The 18,824-nt window shown below is 36.2% G+C and overlaps 1 protein-coding gene across 8 annotated transcripts in view; it reads right to left on the reverse strand.

Moving 5' to 3' along the window:
• The window catches only part of ATXN1 (ataxin 1), a 349,242-nt gene that overhangs the window by 53,283 nt on the left and 277,135 nt on the right, over positions 1–18,824 (reverse strand). For 7 of the 8 annotated variants that reach the window (XM_039348817.1, XM_039348809.1, XM_039348821.1 and 4 more), the window contains one exon: positions 15,491–15,587. The gene's annotated coding sequence lies outside the window, so the exon portion shown is untranslated. The remainder of the gene's footprint in view (positions 1–15,490; positions 15,588–18,824) is intronic. The other variant, XM_039348836.1, reaches the window with a different exon arrangement.

Raw genomic sequence — 18,824 nt, forward strand, 5'->3', positions numbered from 1 at the left:
GCAGTTCAAGCTTCAATGTAATATTTGGGAAAGGAAAAGAGGTAGGCGAATCTCTAGCCCAGTGATGGCGAACCTTTTAGAGACTGAGTGCCCAAACTGCAACCCAAAACCCACTTATTTATTGCCGGGGGCCAGGTGAGTGTGGCCCACTGGGTGGGCGTGGCTGTGGTCATGGCAGATTGGGTGGGTGTGGCCAAAGTGTGTGTGGTCACCTCTATGTTACTCATGGGGAGGGGGGCAGGGTTGGGGGAGATCCAGGGGGTCTCTGGCAAATGGGGCGGTAGGCAGGAGGCTCGTCCTGTGAGGTGATGTGAGGCAGGGTGGGGGTGCCATTGCCATGGGGCAAGGCAAGGACCGGGGCGACTGCTGCCTGACACATCAGGCCAGCGAGCACATGCCCCTCAACCCACACACTCTGGGGCTCCACAGCCCAGCACCAGCAGTTCAAAGAAGCCGTCTCTGAGCTGGATGGCCGGCCAACAGCTGAGGCGATGCAGTGGGTCATGCCCAGGAAAAGGAGAGCGTGCGAGGCCAGGAGGGACGGGACGGGGGGAGGGAAACCAGCTGTGCCAGGATGCATCCACCCATGTGGGACCTTGGCGAGTTAGCAGGCAGATGGTTGAAGAAGGACGGTTGCCATCTCCAAAGCATGGCACGCGTGCCCACAGAGAGGGCTCTGAGTGCCGCCTCTGGCACACGTGCCATAGGTTCGCCACCACTGCTCTAGACCATCAAAATATTCACATATAATCAGAAATATAATAGGGAAAACTTGAAAGGAGTATAAATTAAAGTGAATTATATTTAAAATTAACTTAGAACTATGTTCAGCATTTTTGATGTCTCATGAAGCCACCAGATGTTATCTTTAAACAGAAGCAATTCTTCCATTTCTATATACTACACAGATACTACAATTTCACCTATGTGTTATTTCTAGTGATGACTCATAACCCCCTACACAATTCTAAAAACATATTTAGAATAGCATCACTTCACAAAATATTTTTAAAGAAGAGCTGACTAATTATTAACAGCAAACCCACTCATCTCCTTCTTAAAACTGAAGCAATCTGCAAACTTGTATTTAACTGCTAAAAAAATGTTTTGTATAATCCGATCTAATGGTAAATACTAGCTGACTATTTTACCATTCTTGTTGAACAAGAAAACTATTGCCTAGGTTCAACTGAAAGAAGAAAAATTTCTAAGTACACAAAATATGTCTTTTCTAAACAAACTTCTAAAATAAGGGCATTGCCTCATGCCAATGGGTTGTCTAATTATAAATTACTATTAAATTGGCTTGCCTAGTAAATAACTAGTGTGGATAATTTTAATAGGGCAGGATGCTTAATAATTCACCTAGATATCTAATTAAATTAAGGACATGGCTTTTCCTCAAGAGGAAAAGGCAGGCTTTTTTGTTTTGGTGACAATGACATATTTACCTTTCAAACAGCTACAATAACAGAATGTGTTATGTATACTTACAATTTTAATTACATTTGTTTCAATTAATAGCTGTCCCCCACTTTCTAAGTTTGGTGATGGAACCGTGAAATCTATCTTTTTCTGGTTTAACCAGGTGAAAATGGTAAAATGATATTTCCTTTTTTCTTTTTTTATTTCAGTTCAAGTAATGTAAAGAAACAAAAGAATGCCCTAATCAGAGGTTACATTACATTTAGACTAATGTTTTGTGCAGATCATGTTTATCACTGAAATCAAAGAAAGGGTTGAGAGATGGTAAGTGATTTTTATGCTGGTTTCATTTTCCAATTGGCTTACACTCTATAGGAAAGAGAGGGTACTGAGCTGTTATCCAAGATACATTATCACTGAGCATGCATACAGAAATTAAACCACAGAGAAACAGACATCAGAAACCATAAAATGTAAGTAGTTACACAAATTCCAAAACTAATATTTTCTGATATTCTAGTTCAAACTTGTTGCCTATTCTTTAGAATGGCTCATTCAACAGGATGGCATTATAAAATTGGGCATCATCACCATATTAATGATACCTCATTCTATGCTGAATCTGAGTAACCCTTCCTAATTTCCATACATCTGTTGAAGTGGGTAAAGGAAGTACATTTTCAATCAAGTGAGAGAGTGAATATGCATTTTTACTCACATCAATAACTGAGTCAAAGTTGCTGGCTTAATATCTTGGCTGACATTAAAACATGCTGACTGTTGAGCATTTTAATTTCATTATTTTTTTTAAAAAAGCAACCAAATATCCCTCTCAAAATTACTTCTGAGAAAGACCTGTTTAAATTCAGATTCAAATAGTGAATATATGCAAAGAGTATTCATCTATGAAAAGGTAAACCAGGTGTTTTAATAAAAGTTTAAAGCACTTAAGTTTCGGGTGCAATTATAATATGGTTAATATTATATTTTGTTCAAGAAAACATATATCATGAGGAGTTCTTGGTGCTCTTTGAGCTTTTATTGTTTTCTTGCAGGCATTTCATTACCCAGACTAGGTAACAATATCAGTGCTAATAAGGAGTGCTGTTTGCTGTCAGTTTATATCAGTGGTGGCGAATCTATGGCACGGGTGCCAGAGGCGGCACCCAGAGCCCTTTCTGTGGGCACGCGCGCCGTCGCCCCAGTCCTAGGCCTTCAGCTGGGTTTTATAAAACCTTTTCGCTTTAGGCCTCTGCTGCCATGTGCAAAAAAAAAAAAAAAGGTTCAATCAGTCAATTTCAACTTCTCGTGAGGAAAAAAAGATCTTGCAAAGTTGGAATTGATTGATTTAACTTTTTAGTCCCACCCAGTCTGCCGTTACCACCACAGCCACGCCCATCCAATGGGCCACACCCATCCAATGGGCCATGCCCACCCAATGGGCCACGTCCACCCAATTGGTCACACCCAGCCAATGGGCCACACCCACCTGGCACTCGACGATGCATAAGTGGGTTTTGGGTTGCAGTTTGGGCACTCGGTCTCTAAAAGGTTCGCCATCACTGGTTTATATTCTGGTGGCTTGCCTTTCACTGTTAGTAGAGGAGGGAGGGTCTTAGGGATTCATTGATTGGGCTGTTTGCTGTTGGCTTCTTTGGCAGTTTTCTATTGGGATATTGGTTACTTGATTGCTGGTCTGATATTAACCTACGCTGATCTGGGTGCTGATTACTGGTGGAGAGGTGCTTGGGTCTTTTTGTTCCTTCTTGGGCTGGGTGATAGCCTCTTTTGCATAGTCTATAGATGTAGTTAATGTCTATGTGTCTATTGATGGTTGATTTATCAGAGTGCCAGGCTTTTAGAAATTCCCTGGCATTTTTGGACTTGGCTTCATCTAGGATGGTCACATTTTCCCAATTGAAACGATGGTTAAAAAGGAACAAAAAGCAACAAAAAGACCCAAGCACTGCCAACAGCAAACAGCCCAATCAAAGAATCTCTAAGACCACCTCCACCAACCACTGACAGGCAAGCTACTAGAATATAAACTGACAGCAAACAGCACTCCTTACTAGCACTGATGTTGTTATCTAGTTTGGGTAATGAAGTGTCTGCAAGAAAACAACCATGCTCAGAGAACACCCAGGAACCCGCATGTCAACCCTGAGCTACAAATATTCTCTTTTATTAGTAAAATATATATATCATTCATATGTACTGTAGATACATGCATATGTGTGTGTGTCCCCCAAAATTGCTATCTTTCAGAAAGTAGTGTTATTTACAATTCACAATTCAAAATGTATATTACTAAATTTATTTCTATTGTTTGGTAAATAGACTACAACTACTAAACTATATCAAAATCAAGCCCCTACCAAAATACTTAGAGCCCTTCAGTCCCTTAATATTCAGTCCCTTAATAATTTTTTGTAAGGAAAAAAAAACCTATTTAGTAATCTAAAAAGTTAATGCATGGTCTATTGGAATTGTTATATAGCACAGTATTAAATCCTTTTGCTCACAGTTACTAGTCAACCCAAATAGCTAGTAAAATGTTCATTTTGTATGATTCTGGATGAATAAATTCCTCAACTTTACTCTGCTGTATTAATGATGAGAAGATGAGTGATGAACCCTATACAAAAATTCCTGAGTAGTGCTATTTAATATTATTATTATATATTAAGCCTAAATTAACAACAGTTGAATGCAACTCATGTTTTCCTACTACACTGCTATCATTGTCTAAAAAGGCTTTCGGAAAGCTTGCGAAAACCTGGCTTTCCCTCCCGCACAAGCACTGGGCCAGATGTTAACTGAATACAATACAGATGTGGGTATTGTGAGATTCTCATGGCGCCTGAACTATCGTACTCTTAACTCTGTTTGGATTTGTGTTTCGAGGGTTTGTGTGTAATGTGTACACGCATACGCACCACACTCATACCTGTATCAAATTGGACTAATAAAGTAAAATAAAATATCTTGATAAAGGTATGTATATATGAGTGTGGCTGTAGCATTCTAATCTAAAATACTTAATTTGATCTTATTTAAAATCCTGTGTTAATAAGAACAACTCAAGTTTTAGAAATGAAAGAACAAAAACATTAGTTCTCTAATACATTCTAACATATTTCAATAACACTTAAATGAAAGCATAGAGTAGACTGACAGTTGCCTGCATATAATTCTACACCTTCACTGTTCTAACAAGTGCTAGTCACAACTATACAACTATCATTTCATGATTCAGATTCTGAGAAATCACTGAAAAGGTACTAATGTCTGAGAAAGTACAAATGGTATTAACTCTACCCAGACATTTGGAGAAATCTGAGACCTGCTTTATATATACTACAGGAGGAGAGATATATTAGTTTATGATTGTTAGTTGGAAAAGGTGCTACAAAGGTTCTCCAAGACTCCTGATTGTGAACATAGTAACTTCTTTAAACAAAGTGCATTTTTCTTTCAAAGAGAGGAAAACCAGTTCCAGATTGGCCAAAAATAACATGTGCATTACTTGAGGAAGTAGGCAATTTTGAGTAACATGGTAGACAGAAACCTGCAACAGTACAGAGCAATATACATAAAAACCTATATTGTTAATCCCTTTGATAAATACTTGCTTCAGTTTAAACTTACTACTTCAAAAAGTCTTAGTTGATACTCCTGAAAGTAGCTGCTGAAAATAAAATATTATTCTGTTTTATATACAATAATCTTGCTGAGAAATCAAGTTGAAGAATAAGGGGAAAAAACTTAGAGGGGTAACTGTGTTTAATTCATGAAAAAATAATTGAAAATAGATGCAAAGGAAGAAATGAGAAAGCTATTCCTATCATAAGCCAAACACCAAGGGGATTGCAGTGCTTTAGTCTGATCCATATATTCAGAACCTATATATAAGGCCGGCTGCCACATTATAATTCTCTCTGTTCACTGTATTATTTGACATATAGCTGCAGTCATGCAAAACGACCACATGATGTCTCTGCAAAGTAACTAGGCTTTCATACAAGGCACAGAGACTCCTTAAACAACAAGGATAAAGAGTTTATTCTATGATATTTTAGCTGTATTGTTTCCTCAAAATGTTATCGAAACACCCTAGCATCAATTATTTGGTATTAGTAGACCAGATTGGGGGCAAAGAAGTGCTGTAAGCAGTCTTTTATACTCTTCCTATGTTTTATGAATATACAGAAATATATAAAAATATATTTATAAAATATTTAAGACATTTTTTGCAGCATATCAGTTTACAGATTTGTAGTGCCATTGATCTAGATTTAATAGAATCAAATTCTGAACACTGCTATAAAACATGTTCAGCTAAACTCACTCCCTAGTGGCGATCATAATGTCCTATCGGTATGTTGGGTCCATCTAGTATCTTAGACTATAATAGCCAGGATATTAAAAGTAAAATATATTTATGAATTTTGAGGGCTGAATTTACAATAGGTACAAACCTATTGTAAGGTGGTGAGGGGTTATTATTCTATTATTTTCATTTTTCATTATTCTTATTTCTTTTATATTGTGTTTTTATGTCCTATAAGCCGCCATATTGAGTTGCCATGTGCGAATAGGCAGCAATATAAATTTTCTAAATAAATAAAATAAATGATTAAACTCACTCTCAAAGACATATTTGTGTACAGGCCCAGATCATTTTATTGCAACCTGCCATTAGATATTATATAGCCTTTCATGGCATAGGTGACGAACCTATGGCACGGGTGCCAGAGGTGGCACTCAGAGCCCTCTCTGTGGGCACGCATGCCGTCACGCCAGTCCTAGACCTTCAGCTGGGTTTTATAAAATCTTTTCACTTTAGGCCTCCACCGCTGTGTGCAAAAAAAAAAAAAAAAAGGTACAATCAGTCAATTTCAACTTCTCGCAGGAAAAAAAGATCTTGCAAAGTTGGAATTGATTGATTGAACTTTTTAGTCCCACCCAGTCTGTCATTACCACTGCAGCCACGCCCACCCAATGGACCACACCCACCCGGCACTCGATGCATAAGTGGGTTTTGGGTTGCAGTTTGGGCACTCAGTCTCTAAAAGGTTCGCCATCACTGGCATAGGTACAGGCCATCTGAGAAACTGGCTCACCTCAATTGAACTAGTGTGCCCCATCCATGTTGGCAGAAGGGACATGCCCTGGACACTGTTGGTCAAGCCTTAACTGCCATGGCTCCTGCCCTCAGGGACAGTATGCCTCCAGAGGTGAGATTTGCACCCACACTTTTGGCCTTTTGAAAGAGCTTGAAAACATGTGTGTACATCTTGTCATGTATAGCCATAGCATTTTATTAGTGGCTGATGGATAAAACCCCACTTCCTCCCCATGCACCCTTTGCTCCCTTCATTTCCATCTTGGTCAATTTTATTTTAACTGAATTTTAAATTTAAGATTTTTTAATGTTTATTTTAATGCTTACTGTCTTAATATTTTAGTTTGCATTTTAATTGAATGATTGTAAGCTGCCTGAGTCATCAGTGGTGAAATGGGCGCCATATAAGTTAACATACAAACAAACAAATGAACACAAGCGCATATCAGCAAAACGACAAATAAGCATCCTGTGCCAACTCTGACTTTATCCACTTTGATTGTGAACTTGCTGCAGCTAGAATGCATTTTCTAGAAGAGAACAATAATGGAATATAACTCTTTGACTGAAATAAAAGACTGTTCCCCGGCGTAAATAATCGGTTAAAAATATCTAGAGAATGGTTCCTCTGACAAGGAATCTTCAGCTTCTTTGTTCCAACTTTTACCGTATCTTTAACTTCTGTAACACTTCTGGTCACACAAAATTCCCACAGATATTACTAGGAAATAAGAGGTTGGCTGTTTGGAAGAATATGCATTACCACGGAAAGGGAAAAATTAGTGTGGCAAAGAGCATATAAAGGCAGAAGTAGTCCTGGGAGGAAGGGATAAGAATTCCCAGTTAGACAGAGGTTCTCGTTGACTTGACTGCCTAACATAATCCACTATAATTTTTAAATTATTTTTTTTATTGGGTAACCTTAGAAAAAAGGCTCGGCCAGCTAAATTATCTCTTCTCTATATTGGTAACAGGTCAGTAAAAGCAAATGAAAAAATAACGGAAGGTAAATTCTAATGGATATTGATATTGCATGTATCAGTTTCATAATTAAGAATGCTAAGTGGTGCAGACAATTTTTGTGTTTACAAAACCCAAGTAGAAAAAAAATGTAAATTGTTAACATTTAACAATTAAAATAAAGCAAATCAAACATTCAAAGTAGTTGTATATGCTTTTCACTATTATTTTCTTTTTGAACTACTGTTCACAGGTTAGGTACATTTTGGAAAAGGTTTAGATGTATAGCATCTTAACATATGTTATCTATACATGCACACAATAGAAAAATATGAAAATTAAAACACAGACATCTGGGAATTTAAAATAACAAGGACATTGAAAGATTAATAGGAACAGATGGTGAAATTCATTTTCTTTTCCATAAAGTGATTACATATAATATTCAAACAATGCTATTTAGCTATTTCGTTATTAATCTGGTTGGAAATTCTGTGAAGTGGAAGACTTTACAAGAGAAATGGACATCAGCACTTACTTTAAACTTTAAATATATTAACAAGAAAAAAATGAGATTAAAATTAAAATCACTTTCAATATTACTCCGTCCTGAACAAATCCCTCTGAATATTCATTGCACTCATTCTGGGTTATCAAATTTAACTTTTGCTTTCAGCATAAGCTACAATTTTCAAGACAAAGAGCCTGCTTAAAATATACTGCAATCTTTCAACCAGCAGTATTATCATAAACAACATTGTTCTTGTTCTGTTGCCAACCCCAAGTTATAACCCTAAAAAACAAGAAAATTATATTAAGACAATTAATACTGAATGAAAGAGCTAATGAGACAATGGAATGCAATCTAAAAATAGATTTCTTGGTAGTTGTTATAATAACATCTTCATAATTTCCAGAAGTCAGGAAGAGAATCAAGCAGCTTTGATATATCCAGGGCCAGGCTATTTGGGAGACCGCCTACTAACTCATAGTTCCCTTTGTCTGGTTAGATCCCACAGGCTGGGCCTCCTTCAGGTCCCGTTGGCCAAGCAGTGCCATTTGGTGGGGCCGCGGAGGAGGGCTTTCTCTGTGATGGCGCCCACGTCTTGGAACCAGCTCCCCCCGGAGATCAGGACCGCTCCCACCCTGTTGGTTTTCCGAAAGCTGCTTAAGACCTGGCTTTTCCGGCAGGCCTGGGGTTTATAAAATCTGACCCTTGGATGACTGTTATTGTACTGTTTGTTTTGTCATGTTTTATGGTGTTTTTATTGTTAGCCGCCCAGAGTCCTGCGGGAGTGGGGTGGCTTATAAATTTTAAAAATAAATAATTATATTGGAAGGCTAATTCTTCTGTGCTAGGAGTGTAACAAGGGAGGTAGCTTAAAATCCAAAGTAAAGAAAGTGAATAAAAGGTAGAGCACAGTAGATAGTAAAGAAAGGATGCCTGTTTCTTTACTGATACTTCAAGCAAAACTTTAGCTTAGATAAAGTGAAAATACCACCAGTTGAATAGAAATATTATGAATGGAAAGAAGATTGAGCTTTGATGAAAACCAATAAGACTACCAACTGTAGGTGACCAAAGCTTTATGAGATTTTGAACTACCACTTAGCTCAGAGGTGGGTATTTGCTACAGAAAGTCTATGCTAGTAATTTCTGTACATATATGTTTGGAGAAAGTAAACTTTTACAAACTTCCTTCATATCATATGTAGTAGAAGACTGAAATAATGGAGATGACATACAGGAAATGAGAACCAAGGATCATTTTGATTTGTCTGGAAGTCACCCAAGACAAGAGAATACAGGAAGTCCATAAAATTACAGAGTTTTGAGTTATGTTTTGATGTGGTGAAAGTAACAAACTGAAAACAGATAAATTATTGATATCAAGCAATACAGAGTAGTCCTCGACTTAAACAGTTCATTTAGTGACAGATCAAAGTTACAACAGCGCTGAAAAAAGTGACTCATGACCATTTTTTACACTTACGACCTTTGCAGAATCCCCATGGTCACATGATCAAAATTCAGATGCTTGGCAACTAGTTCATATTTATGACAGTTGTGGTGTCCCAGGGTCACGTGATCAGCTTTTGCAAACTTATGACAAGTAAAATCAATGGGGAATCCAGATTCACTTAACAACCACGTTACCTAACTTTAAAAATGCAATGATTCACTTAACAATTGTGTCAAAGAAAAGTCGTAAAATGGGGCAAAACTCTCTTAACAAATGTTTCATTTAGCAACATACATTTTGGCCTCAACTGCGGCCGTAACCTAAGGACTATCTGTATTAGATTCCTGATAGTTTAATACACCAATGTTCACAAAATAAAGTGAACTATTATAAAAGAGTCAGGAACATCTACTTTTTTATTGCAAAGCTTGAAGTATTAGAATTGAGTTCCTATAAAATAAGGTTGCAGTTCTTTACAGAATACAATTTTGACCCAGGGGATTTTGTGAGTTGAAGATAGCTGATTAAACTGAGTCTCACTGAAATTAGAGATTTACTGGAAATAGAGGAAGAAGTGCTGCTGGTGAACCATCCTCTCTGCTACCCACTAGCATCCTTGTCTTAGCTGCTGGATTCCATTGCTGCTGGTAAAAGAGTCCCTAAGATTGTTGGTCCTCGGTGATTTCAATCTACCACCTTGTTACACTGACTGTGGGGCAGGTTAGGAGTTCCACAGCAGTCATAAGAGCTCTCCCACTTTGATCTTGCAGGGTTGGTGTACTCAGGCTTCCTTCAATAAAACAACTTCTACTATCAGGAACCTGGAAGCATACCTTCTCTGTAGTAGTGTCTACCCTTTGGAATTAGATTCACCCTGATGGTCACCATTAAGCTATTATTCAGAAGAGTGGTGAAACCCTATCTTTCAACCCAGGTCTTTGGTGAGGGGGACCTTCAGTGTTATGCCTGCCATCTTTTACCTTTTATTGATTTTATTGTAATGTCTTTATTTTATTGTTGTGAACTGCCCAGAATTGTTAGTAGTTGGGCAGCCTACATTTCTAAATCATTACCATTTCTATTTATATGTGAAACGGAGCTTTAAGAATTTGTCCTAGACATCTGAAGAACAATGGCATATTTGTATCACTTACCCATTTTATTTTTATTAGCTAAGAAACTATCCAAGTGCAATCAATGTAGCCGTTTATGTCTTCTGTGTTTTCTTTCTAGTCTCTGTGGCAGGGGTCTTCAAACTTGGCCCTTTTATGACTTGTGGACTTCAACTCACAGAATTCCTCAGCCAGGCATGCTGGCTGAGGAATTCTGGGAGTTGAAGTCCACAAGTCATAAAAGGGCCAAGTTTGAAGAGCCCTGCTCTGTGGCACAGACCACTCTGAAATATTATTGGTATCTATAACTCTAACTACAGTATCTAATATAATAAGAAATAAGACTTTATTCTGATGAAATAAAGTCACCTCTAATACCATGAAGTGTTCACAGGATACTGTAGACTTCCTACTCAAACTTAATATTTTAGTAACAGAAGCACACCTGAATAGTCATAAGGAAACAATATTTTTTCTCCCATAAAGATTGGATGGAATGTGACTGCTTTCCTCTCATGCATCAATAATAGTAACCTATTTTTGGATAGGTGCCAACCATAGCAAATTGAAAAATGGGACTGTTTGGCTGGCGTTAAATGCTACTTAGTTCAAGACTGTCTTGTAATAGTTATTCCTACTTCATTTATTGTTAAGTTTCACAAAAATGTAAAATCCATTATCACCCATTTTTCTTTCCAACTGAGTATCTTGCAAACTGAAATCTACAATTTTTGTGGATGGAACATCCCCCAAAGCAATATGGTTCGATAGTACTGAGCACAAACTACAGTGAAAGAATAGTTTCTGATAGTCACAATGCAACTTCCACTATTTAAATCAATTGTGAAAGCATAATCGAAGACTAAATCAAACATATCTCCATTTTCTTTTAATAAATTGGACTATTATAATATTCCTGCAGGCTGGGATGAAAGAGAAGTGCAGTTAAAGATTAATCATATTGGGAAAGCTAATCTATAATCATAATTCTCTATTTGGATTTTAATGCAAAGTCTTTAAAAAAAAAGGTTGAATACATTACAGCCTTGGGTGATCCCCCCCTTTTTAACAGAATTTCTCTTGATTCAAAAGTAAAAAAGAAAGCAAAATGAGGAACTCCATAATTATCCAGTTTCAAAACTAAGATTTATCACTTGATTATAATTATATCTATTTAGGAATCTGACTGATTTACTTCCATGGGGCTTATGGCCAAAAGACAATTTTCTAGAAACAAAATGTATTATTTTTTGAAGCAATGAGAATCAAAACATACAGTTTTTAAAACGGGGGCGCTACATTTTCGATGCAATGAACAATTATTAGTTGAACCACATATTCCTTTCTGCTAGTAACAATTGCATCTTACTTCAGGGGTAAAATATGTCCTTATTCTCATTCACATTCCAAATCTATATACCGTAAATGAATATCAGCCCTTTTGTTCTTAGATGGTTTGGGAATAAAGAACAAAAATAAAGCAAGTTGCAATCTTGCATTTTTCCCCCCACTGATTTACTTTGCCTCATATCTATTTCAAAAGAATGAAAGCTCAGCAACTCTAATAATCCTTGCTGTGTTAGGTTACCAAAGAACCTCAAAATAGCTGCCTTAGAGTGGCTGTTATGAAAATATCAGAAGACAGTGGTTCTGCAATAGAAGCACAAAATAGAAACCAATTAATAAAACATGCTAATAATTCATTGATGCTAAATAGTTATTATTTTGACAAAGATCTTGTAATCCTGTGAACCCTACTTATACACGTTGCCTTCTGCATTATGCCCATTTACAGTAAATGAAAGCAACAGCTATCTTCTTTCTATGCTTCTTAATCAAGAATAATGCCTGAGAATAAGTCATTGCCTTTTCTAAACACATGTTGACCCCATCCTTAAATATATGAGGTGGTACACAGAAGTGTGTTGCTTATAAAAGAGAGGCAAAAGGATCTTTCACAGCTTATAATTCTGGGGAAGAAAAGTTTAGAAGCAAACAATTTTGGAGTTTTAAATTGTCAGAAAATTTTCTATTTATTCTATCAAGGAAAAGAGCTGACAATTCTCAAACAACTATACAGTCCTAAGTCAGAACTGCTCCCCACATTTCAAATGGCCTGTAAAATGTAAAATAATAAACTGTTTAACATTCTTGCATAAAGATTTTTGTCATATTCTCAGGATTCTATTGTTGCCATGCAGTTCTGATGAAATAATTAACAGGAACACTCTAAGCCTAGGGTAAGGGAGTGTTATGAAGTCTGCCAGCAAGTGCAAGAAGCAGCATGACACAAGCTTCATAGGTTAGTCAATGACTGGACTTGCCAATCATTATGGATTAGTGCTTCCTAATAATTCTGGGAATTCTGCATTGCAAGATATGGGGTTTTATTGACCAGTTTTAAATTACAATTCGCAGAGTCACCTATTGTAACAATGAGCCTTTCTTTTGAGGTCCTTTGTTCTGGAGCTAAGTCACACCTACAGCTGAACAATGACTGGAAATATAGGTACTTTTGCTGTCACAGAAACCCCTCTGTTACAAACTAGTTCCTCCCTTCCACACCAGCCCTCTGGTGAACCAGGAGAGGCCTCAAAGGGAAATCTTCACCCCATCCCACCTCTAGATAAGACTATCTAGCGGGAAACCAAACAAAATTTGGGAGAATCAATAGCTTAGCCAAGTTGAGGCAGAATGTTAGAATATTCTAAGATTTAAACAAAACTTAATTTATTAAAGGAGCCAAACCAAGGTAAGGTTAAACACACACACACACACACACACACACACGCACGCACACACACACACACACACACACAAACCACAGTTAAAAGGAGATTAAAAAACAATCCCTCAAACCCCAATGCAATTCCTGCTAGAGTGAAATACATCAATTTCCAACCTTGCCCAAGGTACCCCCCCTCTCCCACACCAATCCAGATTTTTAATAACTCTCTTCAAAACCCAAAAAACTATTCCCATCTCAAAACCTGAGAGAAACCACTTCTTTTCCTTTATTGGCTCTTGGGGATCAGGTGACACCCTCCCAGCACATAAGGCTGGTTTATTACAAAAAGGGCCAGCAGGGGCTCACTATACCTGTCAGCAGGGGATTATTGTTAAACCATTTTAATTCCATAATGCAAACAATCCAACAAGAACCAAGGGAGCCAGAAAGGAAGTACTCAGAAGAATGCCAGACATTCTCAAACAATTACTAAATTCTAGGACTATTAAATTGCATTAGTTATGGATATAGTTTCATAGTGTATATACAAACTAATCTGAAGTGAACTTTGCAATATTTTTTTTTAAAAAATATCACAGCAATAAAGCTACTTATCAAATGGAGATACTTTATCTCTTTTTGTGAACAGTTACTGAGAAAACCTCTTCATTTACTTTTCGAAATGTAATTGAATTTTTTCCCCCTCAATTCTCTTGGAATTAGATTTGATGATATAGTACTCTAAAATCTAATATGATTACAAGTGGTCTTCATTATTTGCTGTTCCAACCTGTCAACCACACATTTTAAAAAAAACTAGATAATTATACCTTGAAAAGAAGTGTAGTACACATCTGGAAATGTTGCTCTGCCATGACATACAGGCAGAACATAACAATAACTACTTTTCATGGATAATCAGGAATCCTTTAAAAAAAACATGGTTATGTAAAACCATATGGCACTGTGGATAACAAGTTCTTTATGCATATTATAGAAGATTTAACTATATACCAAGGAGCTAAATGCAATCTTTTCAATATGGGGGCTTGGATATGGAAACTTGAATACATGTTCAGCCAGGAATGTCACTAAGTAATTATCTAAGTATAGATAATCTAATCTATATTACCTAGTTACCAAGGTAAAATAAAATTGTAATCTCCTGTACAATGAATGCATACATATTTTTCCTACTTAAGGGTCACTCTTATATAAGAAGTTAATGCTGAGTTGCATATATTTTTCTAAACTGAATTATATTCTAATTAACAATGGGTAATTGCTGAATGACCTTCAAAATCTTCCAGTTCTAACAGATTAATAAGCTAGAGTGTATATATAATAGCAAAGCCAACTGTTAGCAAAACACTATCCTAAAGCAAAGCCCATCATTACCCTTTGCCATTTAAATATTACCAAAAACAATCTTTAGGGTTACCTGTGCAGTCCAATCCTAAGAATATTTATTTAAGTGATTCCTATTAAAATAGTGGCCAATCTGATCCTATATAATTTTACAAAGAAATACAATAAGTTAGTTTATTATCAAATTTGGCTATTGAGAATGGTCACCTATTATAATTCTAAACTGAAGTTACTTCCAAGTTGCATTGAATTTAGGTCCAAAATAAATATGTGAGTCTAGAATTACTGCTACCTATGAATGCCCTCTTCTGAATAATGTCATAGAAATAAATCATATTGAGGAAATAAATGTTCATTTTGACAGCTAAGACAAGCACAAACATTTAAAAAACATACTTTGCCACACCTTCCTTTGAAGGCTTTATTGTTGAAATATACTGGTAATATTCTTCAACTAACATAATATATGTTTGGATGAAATTTGAAGTATTATTTCTCTTCTCTTTAACAGAACTGTCCAAAAGATAGTTCTGTGAATATTTAAAACTTATAACTTTAACAATTCTTTTGGTTACACATATATAAAGAAAAATACCTTTCATAATGAACCATCATGACATTAGAAGCAAACTGATATATTAGATGTCTAGACCACGTCCTTTGCATATTGCTAAATCATTGAAGATTATTATCATGGATAAATAAGTGAAATGTAGCATCTGACCTCCTTCTGATTCAGATGACCTAATGTCAAATATAGTTACAAAGGCAGTGTTCAAAAACCATTATTGTATAATTTACTCACCCCATTCACTGCTGTCTTCTGGATATCCCAGATTATGCTTCCACTTGCAGAATTTGCAGATGCTACTGAATAGCTGACAGGTCCATCAATAGTGCTTCTTTCAAATAAAAAATTAAAAAGTAGTGAGAAGTAAGGCAAGGAAAAATATAATTATATTATATAATTATATATAATAATAGAGAGAGAGAGAGAGAGAGAGAGAGAGAGAGAGAGAGAGAGAGAGAGAGAGAGAGAGAGAGAGAGAGAGAGAGAGAGAGATGGAACTGTGGTGGCGAAATGGTTAGAATGCAGTATTGCAGGCTAATTCTGATGAGAAGCGATTGCCGGCAGTTCAGCAGTTCGATCCCCCACCAGCTCAAGGTTGACTCAACCTTCCAACTTTCTGAGGTCATTAAAATGAGGACCCAAATTGTTGGGGGCAATATGTTCACTCTGTAAATGCTTAGAGAGGGCTGTAAAGCATTGTGAAGTGGTATATAAGTCTAGGTGCTAATAGCAAAGTTTCAACAAATTTCTAAAAATCTATGTATTTTGAATAACTGGAGCTGAAAACTCACTTCAAAGCACTCTTAAAAACCTTGTTTCAAAAAGCACAAACTATACTGTATTAATTTACAATTTCTAATCCTTTTTTTGTTTTCTATTTTCAAGCATGTTGTAAAAACATTCATGTGTATATAAATGTGTGTGTAGAACAATGATTCAGTAAAGAAATCTACAAGCATAGGCTTTATATTTTCTGTATGTATTCCTCTGTTTAATATATATGGATTAAAAGGTCTACCCACGTACAAAACTATGCACAGTCAGAATTGTTTGGAGGCCAAGTAACATTGTACAATTTTCATCCATATTTCATCAATACACTATACAATTTTACTGTGATGTGAACATTTCTATTTGTATGTAATTCATACTTGCCATTTAAACACACAAATACAAACTATAATCTGCAACATTATTTAAGAAGAATTCAATACAGTGTGCTCACCGATTCCTACTTTGAATTTCTAATCAGGAACATTCTAGATGGCTTGGTTTTTTACATGATCTGAACTGATTTTTAATAGACCAATATTTTGTTTTCTACTTATAATATAAAAGGCTCAAGAATTTTTGCTGGTGAATATATCAACACTTTCCAAAAGTTAAAGTAGAAATGAACCCTCAGATCATGTCAAATTATTTTCCTCTCAAGTATCTTAAATACAGAGATATAAGCACACTAGAAAGCTTAAAGCAAAATGTTCTACATTTACAGAGTTTGTTTTTTTTAAACAAGAGCTGTGAGTTCATATCTAACTAAATGTACTATAGAGGCAATCTGCATTTACACTGAATAATAGGTCTATTACTTTCTACGAAAGCCCATATTGCATCCTTTCACCACTAGATAAATTAGCCTAGTACATCTATTCTGAACAGATTTAGAAAACAGAATGGGAACCCTTAAAGCATGAGTTGTTAAGATATCTATTGATCTGAGAGAGGAAAAAGAATACTAGGCCCAGATAAGAGCCTCAAGGAAAATACTGTACAACCTGAATGCTGCAATATCAGGATTATATCTGGCACAGCACAACTCTCTGTCTAATTATATTTCTAGTTGGCTTGACTTGAAAACGTATTCAGTAAGAAGTAAGACAGAAAAAGAGCACATTCCTTTGATCAAGGACCGATTTCTTATCTTGTTCTCTCAGGACTCTTGTCCCAAAGGATATCCTCAATGGCAACTCATGTCAAAGATCATCTGGCCAGAGTTCTGTCTTCTATCTAAACCAGGGCTCTTCAAAACTGGCCCTTTTATACAGGGCTTTTTTTTGTCATAAAACACCTAGAACGGAGTTCCGGCACCTTTTTTGGATGGAACCTTGTAGGGTAGGCAAGGCGCGTTGTATGACGTGTGAGTTCCGGCATCTTTTTTTTTTTTTTTTTTTTTTTTTTTTTTTTTTTTACAAAAAAAGCACTGCTTTTATAACCTGTGGACTTCAACTCCCAGAATTCCTCAGCCAGCCATGCTGGAGTTGAAGTCCACAAGTCATAAAAGGGCCAACTTTGAAGACTCCTGATCTAAACAAATCCTCTGATGCAATTGACTGTAGCAGCTTCTGCTAGACAACATCTTCTTTTGAATCAGAACTAAGCAAGCAAGTAAATGGAAAATGATATGTTTACTTCATCTTCAATTGCTAAATCTGATGTTTCTGAAAATAATTATCTCAATCCAGTCAATCCAAATTTGATTTCTTTAACAAAGGCTTTCATCACTACTTCTTATATCCTTCAAGAGGCATTTATTCCTCCAAAGTCCTTATCTCCAAACCAATTCTGGTAGTTTTTAATAGCTAGGAAGTTAAGGAAGAAGTAGTTAGGAAGTCTGTCCATCCTCATAGAACCTAAAAGCCCTATGAAATTATTTTACGTATCACTCAAGAAGCCTACAGTTAGTCCCACAACTAATTTTACATCTCCCTGGCACTATTACTACAAGTCTCCAAACAGGTCTTTTAATTAATTCTGCCTACATTAGGTTTTAGATTTTATGCAGTCATACTGCGTTTACAAGGATATTAAATGTATTTATTAATTAATTTCATTGTTTCATTGTTGGTCTCACTTTATGCTAGAGTCATGTTCCCTGAAAATCTCACATTAAGCAAACCACATAAAGCAAGACATTGAACCAGGATAAAAAATGGGATTCTGGAACATGATATCAAATTTTGTAGCCAACAAATGTTGTCATACATTTTTAGAGCGCTATTCATAAGCACTTCATTACTCAACTATGTTTTTTCCCAGTCTCTGTGTATAGGAAAAGCATTTTTCCCATAACTGGATTTCTAATGTGCCTGGTTATCATAGCAGAAAGAGGCAGAATGCATCACAACACTATGAATTTTATTAGCATTCTTTATTTTGTCAGGCCCACTAGATTTCTCCAGGTTAAAAGAAGTCTTAGGGGTAAGGATCTTTCACCAGCTTCACAGTGATGCAAAATTTCTCCTTTTGTTTCTAGTATTAGAAGAATTCTTTTCTTTGGATAAGACATTATTTTGATCTTTTAACAGTAGTAGCTATTGCAGGTGAACAAATAAATGGGAAACAGGATACAACTAGAACAATCTCACAGAATAATGGTAAATGTGTTCTGATGTTTTCAGCAGGAAAATGTTCAAACAGTTTTATGTGGAAAGAAGGATTTATTGCAGAAATTGCAATAGCCTTTGCTTTTTCATATAAAGCCAATTCTTAGATTAAAATAATCAATTCCCTAATAGGGAATTTGCCCTAAGCGAAGAAGCCTGCATTAGTGGTGTAAAGGGGAAGGCTT

The sequence above is a fragment of the Crotalus tigris genome, unplaced genomic scaffold, assembly GCF_016545835.1.
Source record: "Crotalus tigris isolate CLP2741 ecotype Arizona unplaced genomic scaffold, ASM1654583v1 scf7180000017564.2150845, whole genome shotgun sequence".
NCBI lineage: Eukaryota > Metazoa > Chordata > Lepidosauria > Squamata > Viperidae > Crotalus > Crotalus tigris.